This window comes from Palaemon carinicauda, chromosome 11, assembly GCF_036898095.1.
Source record: "Palaemon carinicauda isolate YSFRI2023 chromosome 11, ASM3689809v2, whole genome shotgun sequence".
In the NCBI taxonomy this organism is placed as follows: Eukaryota; Metazoa; Arthropoda; class Malacostraca; order Decapoda; family Palaemonidae; genus Palaemon; species Palaemon carinicauda.
In genome coordinates this window covers 116,720,370-116,730,369 of record NC_090735.1, presented here as the reverse complement: position 1 = coordinate 116,730,369, position 10,000 = coordinate 116,720,370, and positions in this window count along the sequence as shown.

Genomic DNA, 10,000 nt, shown 5'->3' with positions numbered 1-10,000 from the left:
ATTCACTAAAATTTCGTTACACAATATCAAAGTCATGATTATATAACAATGCCTACTTGGAGGTTTCTATTTCCTAATTATTATGATTTTAAACTTTGATATCTATCATTCTACCTTAATGAAATCTTTGGTGTTAAAATAGGTTCTTCTCAAATACCTTTAGCCTTTTTAATCTGAAAGATGGAATAAAAATTTCAACTTTTATTTGTATGATCATTACCAATTTACATTATTCATAAAATAAAAAAAAGAGCAGATTTTGTTAGAAAATTTATTGAAATGTCATTTTCTTGTTATTTTATTATCATTATCATTATAACATTATTAATATTTCCATCATTATTACCAGGCCAACTAATTACTGTTCAACGTATGCATTTCTAAAGTTTAACGTTATTATTACTCTCATAATTGTTACTAATAATGTTATTGTTACTATAATTTCAATAGAAAAAAAAACTAAACCCCAATCATAACACAACTCCTTTTTTGTGAGATCATTGGTATTCCAGGGTCTATGGAGTAATCGGCTACAAGAAAATTTTTTTGGACATTTTATCGGACTGAAAATTTTTCTATTATTAAGATTTTAAATATTTCAAGAAATATAGGGTATATAAACAAGGTTTAAATTTAGATTAATCACAGTTTTTTATTTAAAAGAGTTATTCTTATTCTTTATTTTCTATATACATATTTTATATCATTTTATTTATCAGTTTTGATATAAATATTTTCACTTCCCAAATTTAATTGAGTCAGCTCGATAAGAGTCGAGTTTGACTTATTAGGCTGGTTAATCTCTTCAATTATAACAGTAATAAACGGCAAAATAAAAGTTCTATATAATATCCTTAACTGTAATGTCTCAATTTGCAGGTAGTGAATAGATAAAATTTTATTCAAATTTGCAATCTGTGAGAGAATTAAAAGGACGATGATGGCTGCCATATTATGCAGAAATTTTTTGTCAAAGTATTATGCCATTTAGCTATGCCACTTCTATGGGGAGAGAGAGAGAGAGAGAGAGAGAGAGAGAGAGAGAGAGAGAGAGAGAGAGAGAGAGAGAGAGAGAGTATTTACATAGAGAGAGATAGATATATACACTGTATGCAGAGATAGATATGTCGATTAGGAGAAGTAAACGGAATAGAAAGGATAAAAAATACATTGTGAGTTGATGTATGAAACTGGTATTTATGTGAAATATCATAGAGGTCTCAACAGATAAAGCATTAATTAGGCTGAAACCAATGCATAATTTTTTCCAGATGTTATCGACTGTTGCGAGATACGATTTGATCTAATTTATCTATATTCATATACACATATATGTATACATACATATACATGTTTGTGTTTGTGTATACTATACATATATGCACACACACACACACACACATATATATATATATATATATATATATATATATATATATATATATATATATATACATATATATATATATATATATATATATATATATATATATATGTATATATATATATATATATATATATATGTGTGTGTGTGTGTGTGTGTGTGTGTGTGTGTGTGTGTAAACGTTAAAACAAATGTTAAGAATTCAAAAAAATCAACGTAATTGACAAGGAAAAAGACGCCAAAATGCTAATGAAATAGGAGGAAGTAACTATGAATTTAAGGCAGACGAATAAAAAGCGATATAAAGAGGAAGAACAGGAGGAGAAAGGAGGCAGGATGGGGGCGTAATATTACAGAGAAGAAGAAGGAGGAGGAAGAGGAGAATGCGATGGAGATCCTGATAATGGAGACTCTCCTGGTGTGGATAGGATTACCATTACGATAATTAATCATGAAAAGGGGAATGGGATGCGGACGAGGAGGAGGAACAAGGGGGGAAGAAGAGGAAGATGGCTAAGGAAGGGCGAGGAAGATAGAAGGAGGGGGGTGGAAGGTTCATGATCTCTAGCGGAAGAGTATTTTTATACAAGAGTATGATCTAAAAATAGAGAAAAAGAGTTGATAATGTATACTGCTAAAAAAATGGGGCTTCTCTTAAAAGTGGTAGATTTACTTTAAGGTTTCTTACTTTTTTTAATCTGTTGATAATGGCGATACTTTGTTTAGTGTATTCAAGATCTCGTCTTGTTCCTTCCGATGAAGACTTATCTCTATGACTGCCATGTTAGTGTGACCTCTAAGTCATAAATTCATTTTTCAATATCCTTTGCCAAATACACAAAGTAACCTCATTAAAGGTTCTTAATATCTTATAACCTGAGCACCATACATAGTAATACTATATCAATATTATTATTATTGTTATTATTATTACTATTATTATTATAATAATTATTATCATTATTGTTATTATTATCATTATCTAAGCTACAACCCTAGTTGGAAAAGAAGGATGCTATAAGCCCAAGGGCTCCAACAGGAAAGATAGCACAGTGAGGAAAGGAAACTAGGAAATAAATAAAGGAGAGAACTAATGAACAATTAAATTAAGATATTTTAAGAACAATAACAACATTGATTTAAATCTTTCGTATATAAATTATTAAAACTTCAAATACGATATAAATGATTCGTAGATCGACAACTTTAATGGAGATCGACAAATAAAATGTTAAAGAAAAAACTTACAAATGAACTGTGACGCGAAAATCCCATCAAAGAGATGGCTTCCATTTTGAAAATCTTTCCAGAATGAGTCCCTGCAATTTGCTCTCATTTACCCGAATTTTTTTAAGGCTGGTCATACGATCCCCGGAGTTATTTACCTTGGGACGTATTCATGAGGAACCCCGATCTGGCGAGCGATGTTCGATCGTTAAACGTCCAAATAAAGGCTCGAATACCCCGAGAATATCCTTCACACCTTGTCCGGGTGAACAAGGTAGGGCCGTTAAAGAGAGGGACGGGTCAATTTGGATGCTTTGTGTGGTCACTCAGGGGCGTTTCGTGATGATGTTTTGAAATTGGTTACAAAATTAGGAATAGATAAACTCGGATATTGAACTTTTAAATGAGATTCCTCAGATTGCGTGTACATTGGTATGTAAATGGTGCGCTACAGATTGATGTGGAAAAAATGATGATTTGGGAAAAGGAATAAGAAAAGACAAAATCATGATCAAACGAGCTTTGAATTTCATTCATTTTAGCAAATGAGTTTTGAAATAAGAAAAATTTATCATTGCATGTACATGAAAATTTAAATTCATATACAGTAGATTAGCGTATAATTTACTGTTATTAGACAGGAAAATTAATAGTTATTCACCAGGACTATCCGTAGTAGAAATTTGTAACAAAAGAACAGAATCTCTTTAGTGTCCCTTAATCTAATTCTTTTATTACAAATGAAGATTGAATGAATCTGAACTATAGTTTATCTACCATTAAGTTGAATTATGTGATATAAAAGAATGAAACATCCAACTTCTTGGTTTATGGCACTTTTCGGTAATTTGATTCTAAAAGATAACATTAAAAAAAATAATAATAATAATACTGAACATCTATTTGAAGAAAATCTTCAGAGCATTTGATGGTGGCATTGGTAGGGAGAGACAGCAGTCTGTTGCATATAAGATCCTACAGATGCATTCCTTTGATAACGAATAATATTTAAACCCTGGCAAACAGCAAAGTGGGCTCTAGCGATTCCTGCCAGTCAGATAAAAAAAGTCCTCTTCGACATTGTTTGCAATGCAGGACTATCATTTGAAACTTGTTAGCATAACCTAGATCCGACAAGGACGTGTTAGATTGCTGCCAGACGTGGAAATTGATGGCACCTAATGACCCGGAGGAAGAACCACTGGATAGGTATTTATTGATCTAATCAGATATCGCTCCTGATAATGACCCTTCTGAGATGGTCATAGCTTTACGTTTCTGTTTTTTTACGTTGGGTTTCTTTTGGCAAGGTAAGTAATTTGGTAGGTTAATGGGCGGAGATTTGAGAGAAGAGGGGTTGGTGAGATAGAGGAGATTAGAGAGATAATCAGCCTTCTTGCACATGTATTCCTAATGCAAGTAGCATTTGAATCATCATTTGATAACCGTTTCGAATGGATGACAACCACCTTGCAAATGCTTTATCTTTGCTGGCGCATTTTTTTTTTATTGTGTTCGTATCGTATTGGTATGTGGACTAAAGCTAGCTAACTTCGATGGCGTTTGTGTAAAAAATAGATAGATATATTAATTAACAAATTATAAATTTTTTAAAAGTATGAAAAAAGTTACAAAAAATTTTTTTCAAAAAAGTGAATCAGCCGTTGTAACTTACCGAGTATATTTCTTGCCTTTTTCCTCTTCCTCTTTTTTTTATCACAAGTCTTAAATAGATATCTTAACTTAAGTGATCAAATCTACAATGGCCTTATTAGCCTTAATTAAACTTTAGAAGGAATAACAAGATTTCTTAAGATTCCTCATTTATAGATCCTAATCAATACCCTTTTCTCGCGTAGCCGAAAAAAAAGAAAAAGAATAAGACAAAAGAAGGATTAGGTTTAACTCTTAAGGACGCAATACACATTTATGTCTCTGAAAAGGAAAGTTGTGACAGGGAAAATAACAGTAGGGAAAACATTAAACGATAGGTAACCAAATTGGTGCTACAAATAAATGAATAAATAAATAATCAAAAAGATAAATGAGAGAGGCTATTTATTAATAGATAATTAGGTAAATGAAGAAAATATTGAAGGAAACTTTTTTTTGCAAGTGTTACTAGAACATAAAAAAAGAAAATTTTAAAGTTTTAGATAGTGCCAAAACAAGTGAACAATGAACAATGAAAGACTTGGGATAATGTAACAGCTTAATGACATTTTTGTTTAATTTTACATTCATCTCTAAATAGATATTAAATTTAATTTAGAGGAAACACAGGAATAAATTTTTCTTGATCAAGCAAGTAAAACTCACATTATCCTTTGTTTATTTTTGCTGGGGGTCTTTGCTGGCGAAACAATAAAGGGTATTTACTGAACCTGCGTTTATTGATTTCTGGTAAATTAACGAGGTTTCCTATCTTTAATTCATTCCAAGGGCTTATAACATAAATTATTATTATTATTATTATTATTATTATTATTATTATTATTATTATTATTATTATTATTATTATTATTATTATTATTATTATTATTATTATTAAAAATAAGTGCAGAGTAGCGTATAAGATGGTGTTTGCCGAATACTCTTGAATATTTCTACAGGAATATTTTTTATTTTCATAAATATTGCAAAGTGTAAATTATCGCTAGCTACACTTGTTCACCTGAATTTTAGCATTCCGTGCCGTATTTATCAAAATGATTTAAAAAGAAATTTAAAACTCATCACATTGCTGTGTCATCTTACTTGACGCTTTCCAAGAAATCTTGTCAATTCTTTGATCACGAATCCTCGGAAAGGAAAAGAACGAGGAAGACTACAAACAGCTTCAAAGGATGTGTCTCCTCGCGAAAGGCTGCAAGGGAAATGCTGCTACCAGAAGACTAAGGCGGAATATCAAAGTGGATCTTCAGCATTCAACCGCTTGACCCACACCTGATCGTCTCCTGCTGGATGTAAGGTGCAATAGGAGGGACAGAGGCGTGTATTTGTCAAGGAGCTTCGTCTATGATAATTGCTGTTAAATATTTCTTAAATCGTTTCTATCTATTTTTCTCTCTCAGCTGACGGTAAATATAGGCAGCCGATATCACTGAAACTCGTCGTGATTGGTTAGGAATCAAAAGAAGGATTGATCTCGGTTGCGGATATTTGCCGACAAGTACCAAAAACCAGTATAATTATTAGCTGATGTCTTTATTATCGAGCTATTATTCATTCTTTATTCTCAATCCATGTCCTTAGGGCACGTACGTTTTGGTAGCAATTTTCATTTATTTTGTCAATTATTATTTGATGCCTCTTATTACCAGGTCATTATTCTGTTTCTCTTTATTCATATACATCGTACTTTAACCATTAATGGTCAATTAATGTTTCTTCAGGTTTTATTACACTTGTGATTAATTCTACTGATCTACGGTAGTTAGATGACACTTCTCTTTCTAGATTACAATTGTCTCTTTAAACTATTATCTGTTCTTAATATATTTATTAATTGCTGCTTTTGTAATTACATTTTCTATGTACAAAAATTTTTCCATCTTATTTATCTATCCAATTTTGTTGACCTTTAAACAATAAATTAATTTATTGATTAAGTATTAATTCCTCAAAAAATATCCACACACAAATATAAACAACGCACAAATGAACATCATGGGAAAAACTGAAGACTACTAGCTCCTCTGCAACCAATTCATACCGAAAGAAAAATATACAAATACATATATTGATAAGGAGCGAGCAGAATACATAATCCAGGACAATCAGGTGCATAGTTAATGAGTCTGTTGGGCCGGCGCTGATGTCCATACTAATTAGACATGATCTTATGGTAATTCCGGCAACCTTTTGAACTGCCCGGGAGAAGCACCTGTCTCCAGGTATTTCTTGGGTGGGGCTTATTGCGATCAAAATCACAATAGATATTGTTTTCTTTCTTTTTATCAACATGACTTCGTGACTGTACGTTCCTCTTTTTTCTTTTGTACGCATGCGTGTGGGAGTGTACATCAAGGTTAGCGTGTTTGAATGTGAATTAAAAAAAAATGTGTTGTGCTTGCGCGCTTGCATGACAGCATGAGTCAAGCAGTGAGTCTAATGAAATTATTTCAAGGGGCTTAAAATCCTCAATTTATTTTCTCTTCTATCATTTTCGTTTGTATTTTATTCAAATGGAACTGAACAACAGGAAGAAAAGGAGAATGATAGATGTTTAAGAAGGATGTTTACCGTAAATCTAACCTTCACATCATACCTTTGAGATAGAATGTCCATGAGAGGATAGTAAGAAAAAATAGGCAGCTATGCTGTCGAGAATAAAAAAATTTTATGTAAAATGTTTGCTTAGATCTCACTACCATCCTTACCTAGGTCATTCTGTGACTCACTTCGTCTCTCAGTCCTTTATAACTTTATGTACAATGCTGAGCTTCTTTCATTTTATCTCTCATTAACAATAGTTACAGTCTGTTTACAGGTGCATCATCAGAGGCAAGGGTAAAGTCAAAATGTAGTCCCACAATGTCCTAAAGAACAGAAATACACATATGCTCAGTTAGCAGCTAAGGGTTCTAGCTACCCATTCTAGGATTAGGCAGACCAGGCTATGGTAAGCTCCAGAAACTCCTCATGCCTGGCCTGTTGCGATATTAAGGTTCCTCTTACTTTGGTCGCAGCTCGAACTTGGGACTCGTAGATTGTTTATCGCGTTCACCACTGAGCTATCATAGACCAGCTTTAATTGTAACCTTTACTATGATACTACTTTAAATCTATACGTGTACAGTACAGTACATAAAGTATGTATACAGAACATGCACGCCTCTGCAGAGGAATCTAGAAACTTCCAGAGCTGAAGAATGTTTTATAACCAATAATTACATATTTCGTAGATACTATTATTATTATTATTATTAGTATTAGCTAAGCTACAACTCTAGTTGGAAAATCATGATGCTATAAGGCCAAGGGTTCTAAGAGGGAAAATAGCCCAGTGAGGAAAGCAAACAAGGAAACAGAATAGTGAGCCTGAGAGTACCCTCAAGACAGAGAACTCTAACCCAAGACAGTGGAAAACCATGGCACAGAAGATATGGCACCACCCAAGACTAGAGAATAATGGATTCAATTTGGAGTCTTCTCCCAGAAGAGCTGCTTACCATACCAAGAATCTCTTCTACCTTTACCAAGAGGAAAGTAATCAATGAACAATTACGCGAAAAAGAATTGTTTGGTTAGCATAGTGTTGTCGGGTATATGAGGAGAGAGAAGAATGTGTAAGAAATAGGCCAGGCTATTTTGTGCATGTGTAGGCAAAGGAAAAATGAAATCAGCCGTAACCAAAGACGGATCAAATGTAGTGCGCACTATCTGGCCAGTCAATGGACTCACTAACTCTCTAGGGGTAGTATCTCAACGGGTGGTTAGTGCCTTGGCCAACCTAATACTTATAAAATTATTAGCAAAATATCTTTAATGTGTTAGATTGAAAGAATTAACTTTTCTATTTTATTCATTAGCCTATCATTGGGAATAATTTCTCATATTAGGATTTCATGATATTAAGAATGCGAATATGAAATTTTCATAAGAAATTGGGCTCAGAGAGAGAGAGAGAGAGAGAGAGAGAGAGAGAGAGAGAGAGAGAGAGAGAGAGAATAATGTGGGGGAGGAGATACAAAATCGGGCAAATACACAGACAGAAAAAAGTTCTTCTCTGTGAGAGAGAGAGAGAGAGAGAGAGAGAGAGAGAGAGAGAGAGAGAGAGAGAGAGAGAGAGAGATACAAAATCGGGCAAATACACAGACAGAAAAAAGTTCTTCTCTGTGTTAGAGAGAGAGAGAGAGAGAGAGAGAGAGAGAGAGAGAGAGAGAGAGAGAGAGAGAGAGAGAAGTAATATGTGGGAGGAGATACAAAATCGGGCAAATACACAGACAGAAAAAAGTTCTTCTCTGTGTTAGAGAGAGAGAGAGAGAGAGAGAGAGAGAGAGAGAGAGAGAGAGAGAGAGATTAGACTGATTATGGTCAATGAAGTGTACTCAGACCACCAAAGAGTTCTTCCCCGCTCTGATTTCTTCCACGGCCATACGAGTATTATACCTCCCACGGGCACTTCACTCTTTCTACCATTTTTTCTGCTCTTCACCTTCCCTCTTTTTTTTTATGATTCAGTCTTTATCATCCCATTGCATCTGATGGAATATCAAATAATTAGGATATCAGAGATAAAATCAGCGCATAAGTGAATTCAAGAGCTCTTGGTAGGAAAGTTAATCTTGATTACATTTGGTTCTTTGAACATTTTGTTTGTTTTATAAAGAATTATTTGATATAAATATAATATTGAAATATCAATAATGATCATAAGGATAATGATATTCGATGCCACAATTAGTGTTTCTGTTCTCTATTTATATAACAGAGAGCTAATTATAGCCATTGAACAAACTTATTAAAAATAATGCACCATTGGTACACAAACATAAACATTCACATGTTTATATATATATATATATATATATATATATATATATATATATATATATATATATATATATATATATATATATATATATATATATATATAAGTACACACACACACACACACACATATATATATATATATATATATATATATATATATATATATATATATATATATATATATATATATATATATATATATATATATATATCCCTTTCTGAGTGGAGGTACGTTAACCGTGCTTAACTTAATCAAAGGATTTGCGTATTCGGGTGTATGAAATTGATCAGATTTAATTTTAATTTCAGCAGATACAAAGAAATGATTCTCTTTGGAGAGATCGACAAAAAAACAAATTCAAGACCAACAACCTCAGGAATGAATACTTGAAAAAGCCGAAGAAATAAAGAAAAACTCGATATTTGTAACATGATCATAAGAGATATTAAATCAATAACATTAAGAAAAAAAGGATGAGAAGTCCGAGCTTTGCTAGAATTCACTTTTGTGATCAAAACAAAAACTAGTAAATAAGAAATAAAAAAAAAAAAAAAAAAGAGTCGTCAACCATGTTATGCTTCCATTGTTCAGACTATAATCGCTTTATTTCCAGGAGGTTAATCAAGAGTCATTTGAAAGACGATACCAAATTGAGTTGAAATTAAGATCGAACTGATCAGAATCCGCGTCGGTATCCTTCTCTGTTATTTTCCTTTATGTGAGGTATTTATTGGTAGTTTAAAAAGATTACTGTTTGCCTGTTGATACATTGTACCATATACAATAAACATATACATATATACATACTGTATGTATATATATATATATATATATATATATATATATATATATATATATATATATATATATATATGCGTATATTTCTGCAT